This window comes from Bufo bufo, chromosome 1 (assembly GCF_905171765.1).
Source record: "Bufo bufo chromosome 1, aBufBuf1.1, whole genome shotgun sequence".
Taxonomy (NCBI): Eukaryota; Metazoa; Chordata; class Amphibia; order Anura; family Bufonidae; genus Bufo; species Bufo bufo.
In genome coordinates this window covers 337,429,478-337,457,341 of record NC_053389.1, presented here as the reverse complement: position 1 = coordinate 337,457,341, position 27,864 = coordinate 337,429,478, and positions in this window count along the sequence as shown.

Sequence of the window (27,864 nt, the reverse complement as noted above, 5' to 3'; positions counted from 1 at the left end):
CAGAAAATGGCTGCTGGGGAGTTTCTTATATTGTAAGGGGTAGGCAACTTTCCTATTGGTTGCTAGGGATGTTGCTAAGCTCAGACAAAGGCACTGCAGTATTCTTATTGGCCCACAAGCAAGAAGGGAGGTTACTGATGAAAAAAAAATCTAGAATATTCGCAATTACGAATATATAGAACTATATTTTACATCTCCGCAAATTCTCAAAGTGCCGATATTCGTGATAAAAATTCGCAATTAGAATATTCTACTCAAACCCGATAAAATGTGAAGTTGCATGCATTGCGCAAAAATATGTCTGACCCAGGAAGAAGTACAACAGCGACTTAAAAAGATCAAAATAGACAAATCGCCAGGACCGGATGACATACACCCCCGTATCCTAAGGGAATTAAGTAATGTCATAGCCAGACCCTTATTTCTGATATTTGCGGACTCTATACTGACAGGGAATGTCCCACAGGATTGGCGCATGGCAAATGTGGTGCCAATATTCAAAAAGGGTCCAAAAACAGAGCCTGGAAACTATAGGCCGGTAAGTTTAACATCTGTTGTGGGTAAACTGTTTGAAGGTTTTCTGAGAGATGCTATGTTAGAGCATCTTAACGGAAATAAGCAAATAACGCCATATCAGCATGGCTTCGTGAGGGATCGGTCATGTCAAACTAATTTAGTTTCTATAAGGAGGTAAGTTCTAGACTTGACAACGGCGAATCAATGGATGTCGTGTATCTGGACTTCTCCAAAGCATTTGACACTGTACCGCATAAAAGGTTAGTATATAAAATGAGAATGCTCGGACTGGGAGAAAACGTCTGTAAGTGGGTAAGTAACTGGCTCAATGATAGAAAACAGAGGGTGGTTATTAACGGTACATACTCAGATTGGGTCACTGTCACTAGTGGGGTACCTCTGGGGTCAGTATTGGGCCCTATTCTCTTCAATATATTTATTAATGATCTTGTAGAAGGCTTGCATAGTAAAATATCAATTTTCTCAGATGACACTAAACTGTGTAAAGTAATTAACACTGAAGAGGACAGTATACTACTACAGAGGGATCTGGATAGATTGGAGGCTTGGGCAGATAAGTGGCAGATGAGGTTTAACACTGAGAAATGTAAAGTTATGCACATGGGAAGGAATAATGCAAGTCACCCGTACATACTAAATGGTAAAACACTCGGTAACACTGACATGGAAAAGGATCTAGGAATTTTAATAAACAGCAATCTAAGCTGTAAAAAACAGTGTCAGGCAGCTGCTGCCAAGGCCAATAAGATAATGGGTTGCATCAAAAGGGGCATAGATGCCCGTGATGAGAACATATTCCTACTACTTTACAAATCATTAGTCAGACCACACATGGAGTACTGTATACAGTTCTGGGCTCCAGTGAACAAGGCAGACATAGCAGAGCTGAAGAGGGTCCAGAGGAGGGCAACTAAAGTAATAACTGGAATGGGGCAACTACAGTACCCTGAAAGATTATCAAAATTAGGGTTATTCAAGTTAGAAAAAAGACGACTGAGGGGAGATCTAATTACTATGTATAAATATATCAGGGGTCAGTACAGAGATCTATCCCATCATCTATTTATCCCCAGGACTGTGACTGTGACAAGGGGACATCCTCTGCGTTTGGAGGAAAGAAGGTTTGTACACAAACATAGAAAAGGGTTCTTTACGGTAAGAGCAGTGAGACTATGGAACTCTCTGCCTGAGGAGGTGGTGATGGTGAGTACAATAAAGGAATTCAAGAGGGGCCTGGATGTATTTCTGGAGCGTAATAATATTACAGGCTATAGCTACTAGAGAGGGGTCGTTGATCCAGGGAGTTATTCTGATTGGCTGATTGGAGTCGGGAAGGAATTTTTTATTCCCCTAAAGTGAGGAAAATTGGCTTCTACCTCACAGGGTTTTTTTGCCTTCCTCTGGATCAACTTGCAGGATAACAGGCCGAACTGGATGGACAGATGTCTTTTTTCAGCCTTATGTACTATGTTACTATATCATTAGTATCGATTTGCGCAATCGCAAAAATAATGACTGAAGATCAAGAATTCTACAAATTCTAGAGTTTACTGCGAATAAATTCACAAAATATTGCGAAAACTAATATTGTCCATGCCGCTCATCACTAACCTTAAATACTGTATATAAATTGGGTTTTTACAATCCCATTGAAATGCTACAGAAATTTTCTGTGCAGATTTTTGGCTTGCATTGGAAATAAATCCAAAGATTATACCTATTGAAGGACAGTGGGGCTACTCCTCTTGCGGATCTGCTGTACAGTCACCACCCATCTATGACACATCTGTGCGGAAATCTGAGTGTAATCCTCCGATTTCTTCTGCAGTAGTAAAATTAATATCAGATTTGCAAAATGAAAATCTGACACATGAGCATATCCTAATACTTTAAAATAAACATCATTAAACTGACTCGCTTTAATATATTTATGCTTCTTCTCCAGTATAACAGAGATTTGCAAATATTCCCGTCACATAATATTCTCAAATATGCCAAAGGGATACAAACAACAAACAATAAAATCATTCATTATGTCTATCACATTGCGCTTGTGCATGCACAGCTTATTGCAACACTGTTTTATTAATAAATATTAATGCCACACAAAATACAGTTCAGTTTATCATACTTTTAAGCACTTGGCAAGGATTTCAGACTCCTCAGATTAATCAAATGAGAGATTCAACAAATCTCTGGTTACTAAATACATTCTTTTCTCTCACAAACTTCTGCATTTAAAAGGAACCTTTTGCCATAAAATTGCAGCACAGTTTGCAGGCAGCATGTAATAGAGCAGAAGTGTATATATATATATATATATATATAGTGCAGACCAAAAGTTTGGCCACACCTTCTCATTCAAAGAGTTTTCTTTATTTTCATGACTATGAAGGCATCAAAACTATGAATTAACACATGTGGAATTATATACATAACAAACAAGTGTGAAACAACTGAAAATATGTCATATTCTAGGTTCTTCAAAGTAGCCGCCTTTGATTACTGCTTTGCACACTCTTGGCATTCTCTTGATGAGCTTCAAGAGGTAGTCCCCTGAAATGGTTTTCACTTCACAGGTATGCCCTGTCAGGTTTAATAAGTGGGATTTCTTGCCTTATAAATGGGGTTGGGACCATCAGTTGCGTTGAGGAGAAGTCAGGTGGATACACAGCTGATAGTCCTACTGAATAGACTGTTAGAATTTGTATTATGGCAAGAAAAAAGCAGCTAAGTAAAGAAAAATGAGTGGCCATCATTACTTTAAGAAATGAAGGTCAGTCAGTCAGCCGAAAAATTGGGAAAACTTGGAAAGTAAGGGCCTGAACCCAATCGAGATGGTTTGGGGTGAGCTGGACCGCAGAGTGAAGGCAAAAGGGCCAACAAGTGCTAAGCATTTCTGGGAACTCCTTCAAGACTGTTGGAAGACCATTTCAGGGGACTACCTCTTGAAGCTCATCAAGAGAATGCCAAGAGTGTGCAAAGCAGTAATCAAAGCAAAAGGTGGCTACTTTGAAGAACCTAGAATATGACATATTTTCAGTTGTTTCACACTTTTTTGTTATGTATATAATTCCACATGTGTTAATTCATAGTTTTAATGCCTTCATAATCATGAAAATAAAGAAAACTCTTTGAATGAGAAGGTGTGTCCAAACTTTTGGTCTGTACTGTTATATATATATACACTCACCTAAAGAATTATTAGGAACACCATACTAAAACGGTGTTGGACCCCCTTTTGCCTTCAGAACTGCCTTAATTCTACGTGGCATTGATTCAACAAGGTGCTAATAGCATTCTTTAGAAATGTTGGCCCATATTGATAGGATAGCATCTTGCAGTTGATGGAGATTTAAGGGATGCACATCCAGGGCACGAAGCTCCCGTTCCACCACATCCCAAAGATGCTCTATTGGGTTGAGATCTGGTGACTGTGGGGGCCATTTTAGTACAGTGAACTCATTGTCATGTTCAAGCAACCAATTTGAAATGATTCGAGCTTTGTGACATGGTGCATTATCCTGCTGGAAGTAGCCATCAGAGGATGGATACATGTTCTCATTCTGTTTACGCCAAATTCGGACTCTACCATTTGAATGTCTCAACAGAAATCGAGACTTATCAGACCCGGCAACATTTTTACAGTCTTCAACAGTCCAATTTTGGTGAGCTTGTGCAAATTGTAGCCTCTTTTTCCTATTTGTAGTGGAGATGAGTGGTACCCGGTGGAGTCTTCTGCTGTTGTAGCCCATCCGCCTCAAGGTTGTGCGTGTTGTGGCTTCACAAATGCTTTGCTGCATACCTCGGTTGTAACGAGTGGTTATTTCAGTCAACGTTGCTCTTCTATCAGCTTAAATCAGTCGGCCCATTCTCCTCTGACCTCTAGCATCCACAAGGCATTTTTGCCCAGAGGACTACCGCATACTGGATGTTTTTCCCTTGTCACACCATTCTTTGTAAACCCTAGAAATGGTTGAGCGTGAAAATCCCAGTAACTGAGCAGATTGTGAAATACTTAGACCGGCCCGTCTGGCACCAACAACCATGCCACGCTCAAAATTGCTTAAATCACCTTTCTTTCCCATTCTGACATTCAGTTTGGAGTTCAGGAGATTGTCTTGACCAGGACCACCCCCCTAAATGCATTGAAGCAACTGCCATGTGATTGGTTGACTAGATAATTGCATTAATGAGAAATAGAACAGGTGTTCCTAATAATTCTTTAGGTGAGTGTGTATATATATATATATATATATATATATGTGTGTGTGAAGATATGGCTGAACCAACCAATAATGGAAGTGGGTGCTAGCTCCAAATGAGAGGCTTACCCAAAATGTATCTCTCAAGATTGTGGTAAAAAAAAGGGTTGTATTTATTCACCCTTAAGTGACGCAACGTTTTGGCTCCAACATGAAGCTTTTCTCAAGCAATGTGAACAATGCAAAATAGACATATATAGTGAAGGGAAGTGACATCATCAAATTGAAGTGCTTACAAAAAAAAAAGCAGCGAATAGCAATACAAATACATCGAGACATTACAATTTATCATAAAACATGTGCAATTCATTCATGGTACAATACAATGTCATAAGTGTCCATACATAATTAGTGCTAAATAAAGTGCTTTAAAAATTGGTCCCAGCATTAAATGGTTAAAAAGGTTATTCCAATTCATTATGTATGGGGAATGGCAGGAACACATGGTGGTGGTCGTGAGTGAAGGCACATGACAATGCAACTTACATAACCCCATTGCGAATCGACCGCTGAGCACGGCATGACCGGTCCTCTAATGCACATGCGTCACACGGCGCATCATGCAAATGTCATATAGAAGCGTCATCACAAATATGCGCCTGCGCAGTATTCAGTGTTCCTCAACAATCGCCATCTTGGAAAAGGTGAAACATAGGTGCCTTCACTCACGCCCACCACCATGTGTTCCTGCCATTCCCCATACATAATGAATTGGAATAACCTTTTTAACCATTTAATGCTGGGATCAATTTTTAAAGCACTTTATGTACACATTGATTTTGCACTAATCATGTATGGACTCTTATGACATTGTTTTATTGTATTGTACCATGAATGAATTGCACATGTTTTATGATAAATTGTAATATCTCAATGTATTTGTATTGCTATTCACGCCAGCATGGGTTAATGCCGGCTTTTTCTGTAAACAATTCAATTTGATGATGTCACTTCCCTTCACTATATATGTCTATTTTGCATTGTTCACATTGCTTGAGAAAGGCTTCATGTTGGAGCCGAAACGTTGCGTCACTTATGGTGAATAAATACATCCCTTTTTTTACCGCAATCTTAGAGTGCTGCTCTATTTTTCAGTTATACATTTTGGGTAAGCCTCTCATTTGGAGCTAGCACCCACTCCCATTATTGGTTGGTGCTGCCATATCTTCACTTTTGTATAATTGGCTTTTTGGCTGAGCACAACCAGTGTGTTTTTTGTTTATTATTATTTTTTAAATTTTTTCAAGAACATTATTTTGTATCATGTCGAGTTCCGACACGAATTCATCCAGCGGTGTCACCTACTTGCAGGAGGAGACCGAGCATATGATACGTGGGATACAGAGAGATGCTACCTTCCTTAAAGGGCTTCTGTCACCCCACTAAACATTATTATTATTTTTTTGGTTACTTTTAATCCCTATACTGCGATTTATGCATACATACTGTAATTAATCATTTTGGTTCAGCAGATTATGTTAAAAACGTACTTTTAAAATATGCAAATTACCTTGCTACCAGCAAGTAGGGCGGCTACTTGCTGGTAGCAGCCGTATCCTCCTATCCTAAAGACGCCCCCTCCGCATGTTGATTGACAGGGCCAGCGGACGGGATCTCTCTCTGCTGGCCCTGTTTGCATTCAAAATCTGGCACCTGCCCCGTACCTGTCTTCAGTCGGCGCAGGCGCACTGAGAGGCGTACGCTCGCTCGGCCGCTCCATCCTCAATGCGCCTGTGCCGATCACGTCACATCTACACCCAGTGCAGGCGCATTGAGAAGGGGGACGCTCGCTCGGCGCTCCTTCCTCAATGAGCCTGCGCCGGGTGTAGATGTGACGTCATCGGCGCAGGCGCATTGAAGATGGAGCGGCCGAGCGAGCGTCCGCCTCTCAGTGCGCTTGCGCCGACTGAAGACAGGTACGGCGCAGGTGCGAGATCTTGATAGCAGACAGGGCCAGTAGAGAGAGATCCCGTCCGCTGGCCCTGTCAATCAACATGCGGAGGGGGCGTCTTTAGGATAGGAGGATACGGCTGCTACCAGCAAGTAGCCGCCCTACTTGCTGGTAGCAAGGTAATTAGCATATTTTAAAATTCCTTTTTTTAACATAATCTGCTGAACCAAAATGATTAATTACAGTATGTATGCATAAATCGCAGTATAGGGATTAAAAGTAACCAAAAAAGAAAAAAATATGTTTAGTGGGGAGAGATCCCGTCCGCTGGCCCTGTCAATCAACATGCGGAGGGGGCGTCTTTAGGATAGGAGGATGCGGCTGCTACCAGCAAGTAGCCGCCCTACTTGCTGGTAGCAAGGTAATTTGCATATTTTAAAAGTACGTTTTTAACATAATCTGCTGAACCAAAATGATTAATTACAGTATGTATGCATAAATCGCAGTATAGGGATTAAAAGTAACCAAAAAATATATATAAACTGTTTAGTGGGGTTACAGAAGCCCTTTAATGTACCATCACTTAAAGAACTAAAGAGGAAACCTGAATCTCTGGCCAGGAGATCCATCTCATTACGTCTGCACATGACCACTTTGGGGGAATATTTCAAGGAACACAGGATACCGAGATGTATGCGGTCAAATTTACGCCCCATCTTGTTCTCTGTGATGAACTTTTTTGTAAAAGATTTGAAATCCTTTCCAATCAATATGCATTCGATTTTATTTTGATGAATATTGAGTACCTCCAGCGTGAATTATGTACCTTATCGTGTGATATCACGGACATTGTACACAGATTATAGGCAGAGATGTCAATTGATGACTTCAATACCTATACCAATGTTTTGAATGAACATCTGTCAAAGTTCCAAATCCAATCAGAGGAAGGCAAATGCATTAAATGGAACAGGGACTCGGATGACTACAAGAGGGATTCCGTATACACATGGCACAGTGATTCAACAACATCGTATTTCAGGGATAATAACAAAAAAGATGACGGATTCCAACCGTTTCATCAGAGGGTGATTTTTTAGGTGACAGGACACAGAAACAACCCAAAGGAAACACAGAACCAGACGTTGCAGTCGAGGCTACAGACAAAACCGAAAAACCACGCATTTTCAAGACCCGAGGCACGTCCAACAAAGCCATGAACAAGAAGAAATGACTGTTGTTAATGTCTCTTCCAGAAAACTCACCGCAACACAAGTGAGTGTCTTAAACAAAGGTTTTTCTTTTTGTCCCACTATGCATGTTGATTGGTTGAAACTTGAATATGATTTTTTCTCATTTTTTCATTAGATTAAATTAAAAACCTGGTTTAGGGGTAAAACATATAGGGCTACTGGTAAAATTAGTAAATTATCTTTACGTGACTTTGATTTATATACCAAGATCGGTTTCACTCCTGACACGAGTGAACCTGCTGTTGATGCATTTATCAAAGGTGTACGGGTTGGACATTGAGAGGCTGAAATCTAATTATGATGATTCCACCTTTAAACACCCCAATCTTACCAAGGATGAAGCCTGCGGACAAGGGTGGTGCTGTCGTTGTTATAGATTCTAAAAAGTATGTGGCTGAGGTATTACGACAATTAGGGGATACTGAAGTCTATGTAATCTTGGATGGTGACCCGAAATTTTGTATAGGCACCATCATCCGATGGTGCCTCACTGACGCTTGTACATCAGGGGTTATAGATGTTGAGCTCATGAATATCTCATTGTGGCTCATCCTCTAACCCCTGTATTATACGTATTACCCAAGATCCACAAGACATTGGTCGATCCACCTGGGCGACCAATAGTATCTGGCTCTGATTCCATTTTCAGTCATCCGGCTACATTTCTTGATAGATTATTACGGGGTTTTGCTACCGGTGGTACCTCTTATATTCGTGACACCAGTGATTTTTCTTTTTAGATTAAATCAAGTGGATATTTCCGATTTTCAGAATGTGATTCTAGCATCATTTGATGTGGTTTCTTTATACACCTCAATCGAACATCGTAGGGGGATTGATGCAGTAAGGAGAATGTTGTCCACCTCCACACTGACTGATGTGGCTGTGGACTTCATCCTGAGTTTGCTTACTATTTTATTAGAACACAATTACTTCTTGTTTCAGGATACTTTTTATATCCAAAAGCGGAGTGTGGCCATGGGGTAAAATATGGCCCCCACCTACGCTAATATATATATGCGTGTGTTTGAGGAGGACATCATCTATCTATCTATCTAGCCACTTCAGGTATATACTGAGGTGGTGGAGATACATAGATGACATCTTCCTCATCTGGACAGGTAGCCAGGATCAACTGATGGATTTCCATAGGTTTCTCAACAGTGTTCATACATCGTTGCAATTAACATTGGTATGTTCTACCAATGAAATGCAATTTTTGGACACCAAGGTGTTAATTGTGGATGGAATTTTCCACACACAATTGTACACTAAACCAACAGATAAGAATACCACGCTTCTGTATAGTAGCTGCCACCCTACAAAAATGATACGCTCTCTTCCATACTCACAGATGCTTCTCATCAAGAGAATTGTCTCTGATGATGTGGAATCCAGACAAATCATGGATAACATGATATGGAAATTCCGAAAATGTGGTTATCCTTATAAACTATTGAATGAGCATCTTAATACAGTGATGGAATTGGACAGGAAGAAATTCCTGTCCAATCCAACAGTGAAATGTACAATATCTAGGATCCCGATTGTATCTACTTATACAGAGGCGAGTAATGATATCAGCCATATCATCAGACGACACTGGCCCACTTTAGCTGGGTCCATTAAAGATGTGCCAGAATTTAGTAGTCCACCACTGTTCTCTTATAGGAAATCCATGAGTTTGAGGGATCAGCTAGTTAGGGCTGATGTTGGAACAAAAAAAGCACTGAGACAGTCTACTTTGACACGGCCTTTGGGATGTTATCCTTGTCTAGGTTGTGTCAACTGTAGATATATGTGCAAATCCACCAAATCTAATCCATCCACAGGTGTAAATTATCCCATTCGTTTCCACTTGACATGCATTTCGGCTCATGTAGTATATGTATTATCTTGTGCGTGCAATATCTTATATGTCGGGGAAACCTCTACAGATTTTAAATCTAGAATGAATAACCATCGGTTAAGTATTCGACAAAAAAGATTGGATTTGCCTGTTTCCAAGCATTTTGTAAATCTCGATCACAAGGAAAAAGATCTCAAATGCTGTAATATAGATCATGTACCAATGCCCAGGAGGGGTGGTAATAGGATTTCACTGTTAAAGAAAAAATAAATAAGCTGGATATACACCCTCAACTCTTTGAGACCATATGGCCTCAATGCAAACTTTAATTTAGGATAGGTGCTTGCCCTGTCCCACTGTAGGTTCGCTCGTTCTTTCACCTTCGAGTTAGGTTGTAATTAGGGATGAACGAACCAGAACTGGGGTGTTTGTGACACGGACCCGAACATTTACGTGTAAATCCGGGTTCGGGTTCGGTGTTCGGCGCTTTCTTGGCGCTTTTTGAAAGGCTGCAAAGCAGCCAATCAACAAGCGTCATACTACTTGCCCCAAGAGGCCATCACAGCCATGCCTACTATTGGCATGGCTGTGATTGGCCAGTGCAGCATGTGACCCAGCCTCTATTTAAGCTGGAGTCACGTAGCGCCGCACGTCACTCTGCTCTGATCAGTGTAGGGAGAGGATGCAGCTGCTGCTGTTAGGGCGAGATTAGGCAGGGATTTATTTACTGAAGTGATCAATATACAGCTGTGTATCATACAACCTCTGCTATTTAATTGCTCACTGTTTTAAGGCTGCCCAGAGCGTTTTTCAGTCACTTTTTTCTGGGGTGATCGGCGGCCATTTTATGTCTTGTGGTGCGCCAGCACAAGCTGCCACCAAGTCCATTTTTAACCATCAAAAGCTGGAGTCACGTAGCGCCGCACGTCACTCTGCTCTGATCAGTGTAGGAATAGGATGCAGCTGCTGCTGTTAGGGCCAGATTAGGCAGGGATTTACTCATCAAAAACACTTACTGAAGTGATCGATCTACAGCTGTGTATCATTCAACTTCTGCTAGTTAATTGCTCATTGTTTTTAGGCTGCCCAGAGCGTTTTTCTGTCACTTTTTTCTGGGGTGATCGTCGGCCATTTTGTGTCTTGTGGTGCGCCAGCACAAGCTGCCACCAAGTCCATTTAACCATCAATAGTGTGTTGTTTTTTTTTGCTATATTCTACATCAGGGGCTTGGCTGTGCTTGCTATTTTATTGTGGGGTGAAATACAATTGCAAAAATAGCAGTACCCTAAATCTGGTGTTTCAGCTGTGGCTAGCCAATTGTAATACTCTCTGCTGTCTGGCAAAGGATATATTTTTTTCTGGGTTGAAATACAATTCCCAAATTAGCAATTCCCTAAATCAGTGGTTTCTGCTGTAGCAGGCCAAGTTTAAATCTATCCATAAAAGGGTATATTACATTGAAGGTGCTGATAGGGTCATTCTCAATAACTTCACACGCTACCGTGCATCTCCAAGTATAATTCTGTCCGTAAAGGGATACCTGTCATCCATCCAGGGCCTAAATACTAGGCCTACAATTTATATTCAGCTAAATCCGAGGTTACTGCTGTGGCTGGTAAAGTTATTTAGTGTCCGTCAAAGCACAGTTTTTGTTCTGGGTTGAAATACAATTCCCAAATTATCAATTCCCTAAATCAGTGGTTTCTGCTGTAGCAGGTCAAGTTTAAATCTATCCATAAAAGGGTATATTACATTAAAGGTGCTGATAGGGTCATTCTCAATAACTTCACACGCTACCGTGCATCTCCAAGTGTAATTCTGTCCGTAAAAGGGATACCTGTCATCCATCCAGGGCCTAAATACTAGGCCTACAATTTATATTCAGCTAAATCTGTGTTTACTGCTGTGGCTGGTCAAGTTATTTAGTGTCCGTCAAAGCACAGTTTTTGTTCTGGGTTCAAATACAATTCCCAAATTAGCAATTCCCTAAATCAGTGGTTTCTGCTGTGCCTGTATTAGTGTAATACGGTACCTAAGTAGATAGCCAGATAGTGTTAGGTGCCTGTAAAAAAAGGCCTGAATTTGAATTCAATACATTGGGCCAAATATTTTTTTTCTTATTGTGGTGAACAGTAACAATGAGGAAAACATCTAGTAAGGGACGCGGATGCGGACATGGTCGTGGTGGTGTTAGTGGACCCTCTGGTGCTGGGAGAGGACGTGGCCGTTTTGCCACAGCCACACGTCCTAGTGTACCAATTACCTCAGGTCCCAGTGGACGCCAGAATTTACAGCGATATTTGGTGGGGCCCAATGCCGTTCTAAGGATGGTAAGGCCTGAGCGGGTACAGGCATTAGTCAATTGGGTGGCCGACAGTGGATCCAGCACGTTCACATTATCTCCCACCCAGTCTTCTGCAGAAAGCGCACAGATGGCGCATGAAAACCAAGCCCATCAGTCTGTCACATCACCCCCATGCATATCAGGGAAACTGTCTGAGCCTCAAATTATGCAGCAGTCTCTTATGCTGTTTGAAGACTCTGCTGGCAGGGTTTCTCAAGGGCATCCACCTAGCCCTTCCCCAGCGGTGGAAGACATAGAATGCACTGACGCACAACCACTTATGTTTCCTGATGATGAGGACATGGGAATACCACCTCAGCACGTCTCTGATGATGATGAAACACAGGTGCCAACTGCTGCGTCTTTCTGCAGTGTGCAGACCGAACAGGAGGTCAGGGAAGAACACTGGGTGGAAGACGATGCAGGGGATGATGAGGTCCTAGACCCCACATGGAATGAAGGTCGTGCCACTGACTTTCAGAGTTTGGAGGAAAAGATAGTGGTGAGACCGAGCCAACAGCGTAGCAAAAGAGGGAGCAGTGGGCAAAAACAGAACACCCGCCGCCAAGAGAGTTCGCCTGCTACTGGCCACCGCCACCTGGGACCGAGCACCCCAAAGGCAGCTTCAAGGAGTTCCCTGGCGTGGCAGTTCTTCAAACAATGTGCTGACGACAAGACATGAGTGGTTTGCACACTGTGCCATCAGTGCCTGAAGCGAGGCATTAACGTTCTGAACCTTAGCACAACCTGCATGACCAGGCATCTGCATGCAAAGCATGAACTGCAGTGGAGTAAACACCTTAAAAACAAGGAACTCACTCAGGCTCCCCCTGCTACCTCTTCAGCTGCTGCCTCGGCCTCTTCCTCCGCCTCTGGAGGAACGTTGGCACCTGCCACCCAGCAAACAGAGAATGTACCACCAACACCACCACCTCCGTCACCAAGCATCTCCACCATGTCACACGGCAGCGTTCAGCTCTCCATCTCACAAACATTTGAGAGAAAGCGTAAGTTCCCACCTAGCCACCCTCGATCCCTGGCCCTGAATGACAGCATTTCTAAACTACTGGCCTATGAAATGCTGTCATTCAGGCTGGTGGACACAGACAACTTCAAACAGCTCATGTCGCTTGCTGTCCCACAGTATGTTGTTCCCAGCCGCCACTACTTCTCCAAGAGAGCCGTGCCTTCCCTGCACAACCAAGTATCCGATAAAATCAAGTGTGCACTGCGCAACGCCATCTGTGGCAAGGTCCACCTAACCACAGATACGTGGACCAGTAAGCACGGACAGGGACTCTATATCTCCCTAACTGCACACTGGGTAAATGTAGTGGCGGCTGGGCCCCAGGCGGAGAGCTCTTTGGCGCACGTTCTTCCGCCGCCAAGGATCGCAGGGCAACATTCTTTGCCTCCTGTAGCTTCCTCCTCCTACTCGGCTTCCTCCTCCTCTTCTTCCACCTGCTCATCCAGTCAGCCACACACCTTCACCACCAACTTCAGCACAGCCCGGGGTAAACGTCAGCAGGCCATTCTGAAACTCATATGTTTGGGGGACAGGCCCCACACCGCGCAGGAGTTGTGGCGGGGTATTGAACAACAGACCGACGAGTGGTTGCTGCCGGTGAGCCTCAAGCCCGGGCTGGTGGTGTGCAATAATGGGAAATCTCGTCGCAGCTCTGGGACTAGCTGGTTTGACGCACATCCCTTGCCTGACGCATGTGCTGAATTTGGTGGTGCAGAAGTTCATTCACAACTACCCAGACATGTTAGAGCTGCTGCATAAAGTGCGGGCCGTCTGTGCGCGCTTCCAGCGTTCACATCCTGCCGCTGCTCGCCTGTCTGCGCTACAGCGTAACTTCGGCCTTCCCGCTCACCGCCTCATATGCGACATGCCCACCAGGTGGAACTCCACCTTGCACATGCTGGACAGACTGTGCGAGCAGCAGCAAGCCATAGTGGAGTTTCAGCTGCAGCACGCACGGATCCCACAGGACCTGTCCATCCCTTGTGCAGATTAGACATTTATAACTACCTCCCCTTAACAATATATTCTTGTACTCCAGGGCACTTCATTCAATCCTCTTTTTTTAATTTAACCATTATATTGCGGGGCAACCCAAAGTTGAATGAACCTCTCCTCTGTCTGGGTGCCGGGGCCTAAATATCTGCCAGTGGCCTGTTCCAGTAGTGGGTGACATGCAGCCTGATTCTCTGCAATGGGACCTCTCTCCTCTGTCTGGGTGCCGGGGCCTAAATATCTGCCAGTGGCCTGTTCCAGTGGTGAGTGACATGAAGCCTGATTCTCTGCAATGGGACCTCTCTCCTCTGTCTGGGTGCCGGGGCCTAAATATCTGACAATGGCCTGTTCCAGTGGTGGGTGACGTGAAGCCTGATTCTCTGCTATGGGACCTCTCTCCTCTGTCTGGGTGCCGGGGCCTAAATATCTGACAATGGCCTGTTCCAGTGGTGGGTGACGTGAAGCCTGATTCTCTGCTATGGGACCTCTCTCCTCTGTCTGGGTGCCGGGGCCTAAATATCTGACAATGGCCTGTTCCAGTGGTGGGTGACGTGAAGCCTGATTCTCTGCTATGACATGAAGCCTGATTCTCTGCTATGGGACCTCTCTCCTCTGTCTGGGTGCCGGGGCCTAAATATCTGACAGTGGCCTGTTCCAGTGGTGGGTGACATGAAGCCTGATTCTCTGCAATGGGACCTCTCTCCTCTGACTGGGTGCCGGGTCCTAAATATCTGACAGTGGCCTGTTCCAGTGGTGGGTGACATGAAGCCTGATTCTCTGCAATGCGACCACTCTCCTCTGTCTGGGTGCCGGGGCCTAAATATCTGACGATGGCCTGTTCGAGTGGTGGGTGACATGAAGCCTGATTCTCTGCTATGACATGAAGCCTGATTCTCTGCTATGGGAACTCTTTTTTATTACAAAAATACAAAACTTTGCAGACAGAACATCAAACAGAACAGCTTCCCAGCTGACCCAGCCTCACTCACACTCACACTCTATAAAAAAAAAAAAAAAAAAAAAAATATAAAAACTATATACAAATTATATACAAACGCTAAAAAGAAATGAAACTTACTTAGCCGGTTCAGCTGTAAAACCCAAACCAAAGAAAAACTTGACTACTCGTCAATAAAACGAAAACGCAAAAAATACTATTCTTGCCTATAAAACAATAATAATAATAAAAATAAAACAAACAAACACAAAAACCATTTTTTTTTTCCATCACCCAATCTTTTTTTTTATTTTTTATTTTTTTATTATTTTTTTTTTTTCTCTTCTTTCCACACAAAACAAGACAACCTTTTAACTTCCCTAATCTAGCCCTAACCCCCACTACCTATTCCATCACCCCTCACCCATCACCCAAGGCTGACCTCCGCCTCACGTCTCTTTCGTGTCCGCATAGTCCGAGGCCAGCCCTACCTCCACCACCCACATCTAGCCCCTCGCCCCATGTCCTCCCATGTCTGCATAGTCCAGGGCTAGATGCAGGCCTCCCCACTTCAAAACACACATAAAACACATAAAGGCACAAATAAAAGACCCCTTCCCTAGCCCACCCAACCTACCTAGCCCCAACTCATCCTATCTTAATAAACAACATAACTACTTAACACACACTGCAAAATATACAAGACTACTCGAAGGCCCAAGTTTGGTCTCTGTAAGCCTTTCTTCAAGGCTCAACATCCCACGAAACAAAAATCTATGGTGAAAGCATCAGCCCACCACCAGGAAACGTATGACTAGGCTAGGGTACTCTAAAAGCAAAGCCTCTCCAGAGGAGAGAGGCCCTACTGGTACCCAGTCTCTCATACTCCATAGAACGCACCTTCACCAGGTCACCCAGAATGTTCCTACATACCACATCCACTGGGAGGACTTTCTGCTGCGTTGAAACTAAGCACCGTGCATTCCACGTGTAGAACCTAACCACTATACTAACTAAAAAACATGTGCACAGGTCCCTTCTACCAATGTCTCTGAGCACTCCATAGGCCCACTCCGCGTAGGAGAGGCTGGCTAGCCTAGGCCAGCCAATGGAAGCTCCCACCCGGTGGTATACCTCTGTATTAAAGGGACACTGAAGCAGGAAGTGGTCCATACTTTCCAGTATGGTGCCACACTCCTCCCGGGGACAACCCCTTTCATCAGAGTTCCTGTACTTCAAGTTGTCCCTCACATACAGCCTCCCGTGAAAGCAGCGCCAAGCCAAGTCCCAAAACTTCAAGGGGATCCTTGCAGAATTTAGCAACTGTAACCCCTTGTCTAGATCCCGGCTTGGGCAATCCCTGAGGGCCAGGGGCTTCTGGAAGTGGGACAACAAGACCCTCTCGTCAAGGGACCTCCTTGACAGAGTCCTGATCTCCCTCACCTCCAAACCCCACCGGCGGATCACCTTCAGAATCGGGGTGACGTAAGTCGGAAGATATCCGTGAGGCGTACGTAAGTCCTTCACTTGCCCTCCTGTCTCCCATTCCTGGAAGAAAGGCCGAAACCACCCCCGGCAGGAGACTACCCACGGAGAAGCCCTCTCCATCCAGAGGTTCGCCAGATTCGCTTTAACAAAGGTGTTTACAAGAAAAACCACGGGGTTGACCATAGATAACCCCCCTAGTCTCCTCGTGCGGTAAGTCACTTCTCTCTTGATGAGGTTCAGTCTATTCCCCCATAAGAGCTGGAAGAACAGACTATAAACCCGAGTCCAGAAAGGCTCTGGCAAGATACACACGCTACCCAAATAGATAAGCAAAGGGAGTAAGTAGGCCTTGGTCAGGTTTACCCTTTCCCTGAGGGTCAAAGACCAACCCTTCCACTGGTCGACCTTCTGAGCGGCGATCTTAAGCCTGTCGTCCCAATTTTGAGTGGGATAATCCCCATGGCCAAAATGGATGCCTAGGACTTTGGCTGACGACTGGGGCCCTGGGAGGGTGTCCGGGAGATCAAAAGCTGGATCACCCCCTCCCAGCCAGAGACTCTCACACTTATCCCGATTGATCATGGACCCGGATGCCTCCGAGTAGCGATCCACTTCAGACATCACGTACTCCGCCTCCCCTCTTGAGGATACGAAAATGGTGACATCGTCAGCGTACGCCACTACCCTCAGAGTGGCTTCCGGCGCCGCCCGATCCATCCAGACTCCCGCCAACGGTCCACGATCGATCCGCTTAAGAAAGGGATCAATCGCAAACACGTATAAAAGCGGGCTCAAAGGACAACCCTGGCGGACTCCAGACCCAACCTCAAAAGAGCAGCCAGACCAACCGTTCACAAGCGGGAAACTCTCTGCCCCTGCATACAAGATCTTTAACCAATCGACAAACTCCCCCGGCAGGCCATACTTCAGAAGGACCGACCAGAGGTACTCATGGTTCACCCGATCAAACGCCTTTGCTTGATCTAAGGACAGCATGTACCCCCTCCAGTAGCCTGCTCTACTCTGCTCCACTGCCTCTCGGACACCGAGTACAGCACTCAAAGTGCTGCGGCCTGGAACCGAGCAATGCTGAGCCACCGAAAGGAGTTGGGGTGCAAATTTCACCAGCCTATTAAAAAGTATCTTGGCCAGAATCTTTCTGTCCGTATTAAGAAGTGCTATGGGACGCCAGTTCTCAATACGGCTCGGATCCTTACCCTTTGATAGAAGGATCAGAGCTGACCTCCTCATTGACCGAGGCAGAGTGCCCGAGGATAAACACTCATTGAATACCTCAGTCAAGAGGGGACATAAAGAGTCCTTAAAGGTCTTATAAAACTCGGATGTTAAGCCATCCGGGCCTGGCGACTTCTTCAGAGCTAACCCTTCCACCGCCAGGATAACTTCCTCCTTCCTGATCTCTTCTACCAAACCGTCAAAAGAGAGGTGAGCTCCTGACTTAGGGGTGACTCCAGCCAGGAAAGCCGACATCATGTCCCGATCCAGATCCCTCCTCCCCAAGAGGCACGAGTAAAAGGATCTGACGACTTCCAGGATCCCTGATCTGGACCTGTTCAGAGACCCCGTACTATCAACCAGTCCCGTCACTAACTTACTCTTCACTGACATCTTACAATTTCTGTAGGGGTCGGGCGAGCGGTACCTCCCGAAGTCCCTCTCAAAAACTAAAGATGTGTGTCTATCATACTGGCACCTCTTGAGCAAAGATTTCACCCTGGAGATATCCTCGCGGCTACCACCAGTCGAGACCAGATGCTCGAGTTTCCTCCTCAGACCCTGATACAGGCGGTACCTGTCCAGGGACCTGAGGCTCGAGAGCCGGCGGAAGAACTTTGCAGCCCGATCTTTGAATATCTCCCACCACTCTGACTTAGTATCACAGAGATCCAGTAAAGGTACCTGACTCTGAAGGAAGTCCTCAAAGGATTGTCTCACCTCTGCTTCCTCCAAGACACCCGAATTCAGCTTCCAATAACCTCTTCCCATTTGGGGGGATTCTGAAATATTCAGAGAAAACATAATCAAACAGTGATCAGAGAATTCCACCTCCACAACCCTTAAGGGCGAAAAGGTAGCCTCCTCCTTCAAATAAAACCTATCTATTCTAGACCTGGTCTGAATACCTCTATAGAAAGTGAAACCCCCGTGGCCTGGGGTATGCCTAATGTGGACATCCTCCAGACGAGCCTCACTAGCTACTCTATTCAGAAAAATACTATCATAAGTCAGCCGGTTTCTGGTGCCTCCCCTGTCTTGGGGCCTTGTGACAGTATTAAAGTCCCCACCAAAAACCACCTGCCGACTTGTAAAAAGGAAAGGCTTAATCCTCATAAAGAGACATTTCCTGTCCCACCTGGACTGGGGCCCGTATATATTGATCAGGCGCAGTTCCTGTCCCCTCATGAGGATATCCAAGATCAAACACCTCCCCATTTCTAATTCAATTACTCGTCGGCATTCTACCGGTGCGGTAAAAAGGACCGCCACTCCGCTGTACGGCTCAGCCGCAAGAGACCAGTAGGAGGGCCCTGGTCTCCACTCCCTCTTGGCTTTATAAATCGCTGCCAAATCTGGCAGCCTGGTCTCTTGCAAAAACAAAATGTCAGCTTCAACATGGCTGAGAAAATCGAAGGCTGTAAAACGAGCCGCATCCGACTTAATGCTGGCGACATTAATGGTCGCCAGAGTCAGCAGAGCGGGTACCGCCATAAAGAGTAGTTAAATTAGATGGCCTTCTTCCCATCCTTCTCCCCCCTCCCGGGGCTGTCTTCTAGAGCAGCGCGACTTCTCTTGAGGGAGATAGTGGTATCCATCTCTGCCACCACCACCTCCCTCTGCGCACCACTCCTGGCTTTCTCAGTCTCAGGGCCCGGTTTTACCACCCCTCCTGAGGACCTTGCATCCCCACCAGAGGGGGGCGCGGGGCCCCCTGAAGGTCCTCCCTCCTTCGCCCCCGGCCCCTCACCTTCAACCCCCTCCTCAGCAGAGGAGGCAGAGGTCTCATCCAAAGTGAGGTACCGGTTGGAGAGCTCCAGAGGGGAGCCGGTTACACCTTCCCTGGCAACCTTGGTCGGGCTAGATCTTTTCTTAGTACGCCGTTTCCGTCTACTTTGGGACTCTGCCCCACTACCCTCTGCAGCACTTTCGTAGTGCGAGGACAGAGTCTCTTCGGTCCGATCCAGTCTCTCAATCTCCTCCTCCAGCTCCCTGCCCCCTAGGGTCTCGGATTCAGGAGGGGCAGTCGTTTGGGAGGGAGCGAGCATCACCCCAGGATGGGGTTCCTCCCCCTCCCTCTCCGCCTGACGCCTCTCTCTCCGCCTCTGCCGGGACGGGTTGTTCCGGTTCCTCATTGACCCCTTAACTCCACTGCCTTTGCTACTACCTGCCTCAGCCGAAGGGACCTCCCGGCCCGCTCCTGCATGAGCTCGGGCCGCATTGGCCTCAGAGAGAGGGCAGCGACTGAAGGGGTGCCCGAGCTCACCACACAGATTGCATCTAATCTCCTCACAAGATGCGGCTAGATGACCTGTCCCCCCACACAACGCGCACTTCTGCACTTGGCAGCTGGCGCTGAAGTGTGTGGGGCTGCCGCACTTGTGACAGAGCTTAGGCTGCCCTCTGTAAAAGACTAAGATCCTGTCTCGGCCGATAAAGGCAGATGATGGAATGTGGGAAACTGTACTCCCCAGACGTTTGAGTTTGATATCAAACGTCCAGGCACCCGACCAAATGCCAAACTCGTCCAAGTTTTTAGCTGGTACTCCCTGGACCTCTCCGTACCTACCCAGCCAGGTCATGATGTCAACACAAGAGAGCGACTCGTTACGGGTCAAAACGGTCACTCTCTTGACCTCACTCTGGCGGGTTATTGCTTTTGCAGCGAAACCACGCCAGTCCGGCATGTTCTTCACCAGCTCATATCCGGACCAGAAGAGCTCAAGCCCCTCCGGCCGGACAAAGCTGATGTCAAACTCCTTGGAACCAAACGGATGGATCAAGGCAAAGATGTCGGTTGCCTTGAAACCCATCCCAAGCAGGAGCTCCACTACCCTCTTTCTAGTAGGGCAAGCTTCATCGCTACTCCACCTGAGACAGACCACATTCCGTCTGGCTCCAGGGCCGGTTGTGGGTGAAGACCAGGTGGTCTCGCCCCCGTTCTGTTCTCGGAAGGTCCGGACGCCATGTCTGTTGAACCAGAAAGACAGGTCCACCTTCTTCCCCTCTACGGTAATGGAGCTCTCCCCCTTTTTGAGGGCCTCCAGCAGTCGCCGCTGCAAGTCACCATTACCAGACCCTGAGAGCGAGGAAGCCAACGAAGCCAGCCCCTCCCCCCCCACGGCCGCGGCCACACTGGCATAACTCCTGCCAGGCGCCACGGATGCAGGAGGGGCAACCGAACCGGCTCCCCCCCTTCTACCTGCCTCAACTGTCGCACCGGATCCCTCTGAGGGGGCCACACGGTGGGACCCCGCCACTTTTCCAGCAGCAGGGCAACCCCCCGCATTCACCCCCCCATCGGGACCCGGAGCGACCCCTAAACTAACACCCCCTCCACAACCCTTTTGGGTGACCACTTTTTCAGTAGTCACCTTTACAGGGACTACCTTAATCACATCGGACCCCATACACACTGCTGGGCCAGCTGACACTTTATTTACATCATTTAAATTGCTTTTATTTACATTGCTTTTATTTATATCGTCACTTTTATCCTTTTTATCCTTCCCTCCGCTACCACCTGCCCCACTCAGGACCTGGGCACTGGTGGTCACTACCCCCACCTCCCCTGCGCTTGATTCAGCGCTGGGGGCAGAGGCAGAAGCGGAGGGAATGACACCGGTGGCCACATAGGCGGCCATGGAGGAGGGGGAGACACATCCCCTCCTCCTAACAGTTCTTCTTCTTGAGAAGCGCCGTGCCGTGGCACCACTGCGCTCAGCAAGCCGATGCTTTCCACTCCTAAATTGTCCTTTAGGAGCACTCTCAGCCTCATCCAGGGACACACCGACAGACACGCCACCCGGCCCGCCCACCACTCCCGCAGCACCGCTCCCCGTCACCAACACTGTGGCGCAGGAGGGCGGAGCAGCGGGACCGGAGGAGAAACCAGGGAAACTTGGAGCCATCTTTATGGGAGAGAGGGGAGGAGCGCCGGCCACGGCAGCCGCCCCCACCACGTCACTCCTCCGCAGGTCCACCACACACTCATTCAGCGTGTTTAGGACCGCGGCGGGGACGGACGGGGTTAGCCGCGTCACCGGAAAGCCCCCCCCACCCTCCGAACTCGCCGCCCTCAATGCCTGCGTGTTGGACTTTTCAGTCCCTCCTTCCCTCGGGCCGCCCCCACTACTGCAAGTTAGGACGGCATCCTCCGCCATCTTGGACACCTCGTGTTTTTTCTCCCCACTCCCGCCGCCCGGTCCCACAGCAGAGACCGGGGCTGGGAGGATGGTGGGGGTTGCAATCCAAGCAGACTTTTCAGCCTGCCCGGATTGCTGGGGGTGAGAAACATACACATATCTCACCTCCACTCTGCTTTTTTCTTTCTTCTTTTTTTCCTTCCTTTTTTTCTTTTCAATATCTTCATCTTCATCTGGAAGCTCTTCTCCAAACAAAAAACTGCCTTCATGGAGCCGGGGTGACTCCAGGCGTTTAATCTCAGCCATGAGCCCTCCCCCGACTCCACTACTTCCACTTTCAATTTCATCTTCTGAACTTGTGAGGGGCAGGCACACCTGTTCAGCGGTGATCCCAGTGTCCATGGCCTGCTCCTCTTTCTCTGTCTTTTTCTCTGCCTCTGGTTCTTCCTCATCGTCTGAGGGGTCGGCCATTTGCAGACTTCCCTGGGCCATGATGAAAAATTTCTCTTCGTTTTTAAGTTTTTCTTGGAAGGGGCCACTACTTTTCAGTATAATTGCCCTCCTTGCTTCCATTTCTTTTATCTTTTCTTTTAGGACCTTTATCCTCTCTGATATCTCAGGTCTTTTATTTCTTGAAGCCTTGTCTGCCTTTACTCTTTCCAGCTTTATCTCGCTTCTGAGCTTTTTTAAGGCTTTGCCGGCATCTTCATATTCCCTGAGGTAGGCCGCAATACGGGAGCTGTACATGGAGACCGATTCCTGGGGCCTTTTGATGCCCCAGTCAGTCTCCATCCTCCCTGACCCACCCCAAGGAACACTCCGCTCACCTGCAGGGTTACCGTCCACCCTCCCGGACTTGCTGGTGGTCTTCACAGCCCCGCTCCCAGGGGCTGCAGGGGACGCCACAGCATGACCCCTGCTCGATCTTCTGACCCCTGGGACGGATGATGGTGCAGAGGCCGGTAATTCGCCTCCCCTACCTCCCGCCGGCCTACCCCGGGAAGCAGGATCCTGGGTCCCAACTGGAAACATAGCTCCAGGCCTCCACCAACTCCCTAAGGAGAGGCAGGGCCTGGGCTGGGGAGAGGTGTTGAAAACTCCCCGCAAGCCTGGAACTCCTCCTGGGGAGCAGATGGTAGGAAACTCCCCGGAGAGGCCTGTGCTGTGGAGGTTCAGGAGCTGCAGCAGACACACCCTTTCACCTCAGCTGCAGACACCAGACACACCCAAGCCTGAATCTCTGCTATGGGACCTCTCTCCTCTGTCTGGTTGCCGTGGCCTAAATATCTGACAGTGGCCTGTTCCAGTGGTGGGTGACATGAAGCCTGATTCTCTGCTATGGGACCTCTCTCCTATTGATATTGGTTAATTTTTATTTATTTTATTTTTATTTTTATTAATTTTCAGGGGATTTACCTACATTTTGCTGCCTTTTGCAGCACTCTAGCCCTTTCCTGGGCTGTTTTTCAGCCTTTTTAGTGCCGAAAAGTTCGGGTCCCCTTTGACTTAAATTGGGTTCGGGGCGAAGTTCGGGTCGAGTTCGGATCCCGAACCCAAACATTTCCGGGAAGTTCAGCCGAACTTCTCGAACCCGAACATCCAGGTGTTCGCTCAACTCTAGTTGTAATGTAATTATTATACTGCAATATGTGAAGGATATATTTATATTAATTACTTTTCTTTTTCTTTTTTTCAATTTTTTTTCCCTCCATTTTACACACAGATTATTATTGTGGTGAGTGACCAAGGACCACATGACTGATGAGCGGTGTGATGTACAATCAACGCAACTTCAACCCCAGAATAATTTTCTAGGCATCTTTTTTCATACGTTATTGCCAGCGATAATATGGTTGTTCAGTTTCCTTAGTATGATTGTGGTGACATGAGGAGATCCCTCACAATGTTGCGGGAACAGCAGGGTTAACAGTGTCTGGAATTGCTGGTGACTCGGCTCCTCCCACATGGTGCTCCCTGTATGTAAGTCAATAGCTGGTGCCTGACAGTATCTTCGGTTGAATACAGATGATCTCATAAGCAACGGTGTGTTTAATGTATGAATAGTATGTTTTTGCCAATGTCTGAATGGTAGTTTATATAGGTGATGACGCTGTGCAACAGCTGCGTCTGACCTATGTTTTACCTTTTCCGAGATGGCGATTGTTGAGGAACACTGAATACTGCCCAGGCGCATGTTTGTGATGATGCTTCTATATGACATTTGCATGATTCGCCGTGTGGCGCATGCACACTGGAGGACAGGGCACGCCGTGCTCAGCGATCGATTCGCAATGGGGGTATGTAAGTTGCCTTGTCATCTGCATTCACTCACGCCCACGACCATGTGTTCCTCCCATTTCCCATACATAATGAATTGGAATAACCTTTTTAACCATTTAATGCTGGGATCAATTTTTAAAGCACTTTATGTACACATTGATTTTGCACTAATCATGTATGGGCACTTATGACATTGTTTTATTGTATTGTACCATGAATGAATTGCACATGTTTTATGATAAATTGTAATATCTCGATGTATTTGTATCGCTATTCACGCCAGCATGGGTTAATGCCAGCTTTTTTTGTAAGCACTTCAATTTGATGATGTCACTTCCCTTCACTATATATGTCTATTTTGCATTGTTCAATTGCTTGAGAAAGGCTTCATGTTGGAGCCGAAACGTTGCGTCACTTATGGTGAATAAATACATCCTTTTTTTTACCGCAATCTTAGAGTGCTGCTCTATTTTTCAGTTATACATTTTGGGTAAGCCTCTCATTTGGAGCTAGCACCCACTCCCATTATTGGTTGGTGCTGCCATATCTTCACTTTTGTATAATTGGCTTTTTGGCTGAGCACAATCAGTGTGTTTTTGTTTATTATAATTTTTTTTATTTTTTCAATAACATTATTTTGTATCATGTCGAGTACCGACACGAATTCATCCAGCGGTGTCACCTACTTGCAGGAGGAGACCAAGCATATCATACGTGGGATACAGGGAGATGCTACCTTCCTTAATGTACCATCACTTAGGCTGGGTTCAGACCTGAGCGTTTTTGATATGCGCGTTTTACGCGCGTTTTTGTCGCGCGTTTTTTGCACGTTTTTGTGAGCGTTTTTGCCCATAGCCAACGCGCGTTTTACGCGCGTTTGTATGATGGACAGCAGTGTTGGCCTATGAAAATCTGGCCCTGGCTATATGAAGAAAGGTGTCTAATGATAGAGATATGCAGCTGTGGAATTTCATGGGTTTTGGGAGAGTGGATTGTTTGCAGTCATGGATTTTTCCCAAAGGCGACCAATTGCGGCAATTGTTGCAGCAATACATCTTGGACGTTTGCGGCGAAGGAGAGAGAGCAGGCGACGCTTCTGGGTCCATCCTGTCATTGCCAATCGAACTGAAAGGGGACAGTTTTGGGCACTGTACGTGGGCCTCCGGGCCCATGAGGACAAATTTTTTTCATACACGCGGATGTCCATCACCAGGTTTGGACATATACAATACTTATAGTAGTGTGGTTGCAATTGTGAAGGTACCAGTTGTAGTATTTTGTGAATGTTAACCCTCGCCATTTGGGTTTGGAACAGCTTTGATGAGCTCCTGGGGTTGTTGGCCACCCATTTAGAACGTGAGGACACCTTCATGCGGGACAGTATCCCACCCGCGGAAAGACTGATTATTACTTTGCGGTAAGTAGACTCTAATAATAGTGGCCTTATAAAAGCATTAGCATTGTGTGGTGCCTGGATATTAGTGTGGCCTTGGTTTTTGGCCACGGTTGCTTGTGACGATTGTTTGTTTTAACGGGTGGTGGATTTGATGTGTATGCTTTGGAAATTAGACATATAGATACCATACTTACCTAGTTTACGCACATTTGACCATACGGACCCACTCCCTTCAAAATAAGAGTCACTCAAACTTGGCAAATGGATTTAATTTAGGAAAATGGTACCAAACATGGTCCAGTTCCACAAATAATGCAGATAGTGTGTTTGAACATAAGCAACAAAACAGTTTGGCTAACGAGCCTCAAATTCGTCGGCAAGTTTCAACCGCCACAAAAAAAACACAAACAAACCCGACCCCCCAAATCAAGATCCAACAAATTTATAAATTGTGGTAATGGGGAAAACTCAAATGTGGCTCCGGATCCCGCATGGCCTCTCTGAGTCCACCCGAATGCTGGCCAGATAGCATTGGAGCGGTAGTGGAGGGGTTGTTGGCCATGCTGGTGGAGGGATAGCTGTAAGAGGAGTGGGGTTGTGTGTGCCATGTGTCGTGAGGGTGTGGGATGTTAGTTTGGGGGTATGTTTGAGAGGTGTATGTGTGAGTGGGTAGTGGATGTTGTGGTGGATGTTGTGGTGGATGTTGTGGTGGATGTTGGGGGGCATTGCTGGCCTGTGTGATGTCTGATCCTGGGATGAAGCTGTCAAGCACCCGAGTTAATGTTGCCCTAGCTTCGCTGATGCGATTTCGGGGGACTTGCAGCATTTTCTCCTCCAAACTTAAGAGGAAAAGGCCATCACACGACAGTTTGGGGGCAGGATGGGCAAGCGCATCCAGGCAAGCTATCAGCCGGTCCTCCTGGCGTGATGGTCGACTCCGTTTTTGCCGGGGAACCCTGATGTTTTCCGCCTCAGCAACAGGTGGTGCAGGCTGTGTGGGGGTTTGGAATGTAGGGGTGGGATCGGGTGGTGGAGGACTTAGTGGCCCCGTTGATGCACAGGCCTCACTGTGTCGGTTGCCCTCACCGGCTTCCTCCTCCTGCTGTTGTGGCTGGGACCAGCTACTATCGGTGCTGTGAACATGAAAATATACATAAGTATGTGCAAGATTAGAAAGTGAATGCATGTCATACCACACCCTCTCCTGCATGTGTATGCACTGGACTCACCTACGCATTTCTGTGCATGCGATCAGAAATGACATTTGTTCGGCGTGCACATAGGTCGACCGTGCACCTGGAGAAGCTCCACTCCTCTGCTCCCTCTCCTTTCGGCGATGGCGAACAAAAGCATCTTTTAGGCTCTTCCACTTGCTTTTCAACAGGTTGACTATATGTAATAAAAATGCATCATACTTAATTTAATATACATTTTAACTACCTTTTTTTACAGCTATCTAGCTACTGGACACTCTTTGATCAGTCTTCACTACACCTTCCTGATTGGGAAATCCACAGCCAGTGTAATCGTGAAGGAAACCTGCATCGCCATTTGGCATGTCCTACATGCTGCTGTCATGGGCCAACCAAACAAGGAGGAGTGGCTGAAAATTTCGGAAACTTTTCAGCTAACATGCAATTTCCCAAACTGTGTAGGAGCAATTGACGGCAAACACATCCGCGTTCTGAAGCCAATGAAGAGTGGCAGTCAGTTCTTTAATTATAAAAAATACTTTTCTATCGTTCTTTTTGCAGTATGTGATGCTAACTATTGTTTCCGTTACATCGATGTGGGTTCCTATGGCAGCAGCTCGGACTCTGCTGTTTTTGCCCATTCAGACTTTGGCCAAATGCTCAATAATAATTCCCTTGACCTTCCCGGGAACACCACACTGCCTGGCACCACTTCTCCGTCTATGCCATTTGTTTTTGTTGGGGATGAGGCATTTGCTCTAGGTGAGCATCTTATGAGGCCATACTCCAGCCGTGGTCTCTCCATTGTGCGCCGTGTTTTTAATTATCGTCTGACAAGAGCACGCAGGGTAGTGGAATGTGCATTCGGTATCTTAGCCAACAAATGGCGAGTTCTGCATTCACCCATAAATCTTAAATTGGAGACCGCCATCTCGGCTGTGAAGGCAGCATGTGCTCTTCACAATTTTGTCAGAGAAAGGGATGGCTTCAATTTTGAGCATTCTTTGAGCCATTCCATGGAGAGTACTAT